The following is a 371-nucleotide window of genomic DNA, read 5'->3' as shown; positions in this document are numbered from 1 at the left end:
AAGGAAACACAGACTGTGAGCTGTGCCTGTTGTAAGTTTTCGTCTAGAACCGGGCGTGATAACCAAGCTTTCCTTCCCATTTTTGAGCCAAGAACTGAGCTCTCCTGCAGGATAAACTGCAGGCCGTGGGGACTGAGAGCAGCTGCCTGGAGGGCGCCCATGGCCCACCCCCTCCAGCACGAGAGGAATTTAACTCTGTCACAGCGAACCAAAGTTATCTCATTGCTTGGCCGCCTGCCCAGAAAGCCGGCCAGAATTTTGACTTTGAGAAGAACAGATTGTTTTATAAGCATTGCTACTCCGTACTTTGGGTACTTTTTTTTCTTTTTTTTTTCCCCTTCCTTTATCTTCCCCCACCCCTTACCCTTTTG

The 371-nt window shown here is 49.1% G+C and overlaps 1 protein-coding gene across 1 annotated transcript in view; it reads right to left on the bottom strand.

Moving 5' to 3' along the window:
• Positions 1-371, bottom strand: part of HTT (huntingtin) — a 78,550-nt gene that overhangs the window by 61,897 nt on the left and 16,282 nt on the right. The window lies entirely within an intron of this gene.

The sequence above is a fragment of the Buceros rhinoceros genome, unplaced genomic scaffold (genome assembly GCF_000710305.1).
Source record: "Buceros rhinoceros silvestris isolate BGI_N320 unplaced genomic scaffold, ASM71030v1 scaffold503, whole genome shotgun sequence".
NCBI classification, from domain to species: Eukaryota; Metazoa; Chordata; class Aves; order Bucerotiformes; family Bucerotidae; genus Buceros; species Buceros rhinoceros.
Note: the sequence above shows the minus strand (reverse complement) of the source record. Positions and strands in the feature narration are given on the sequence as shown.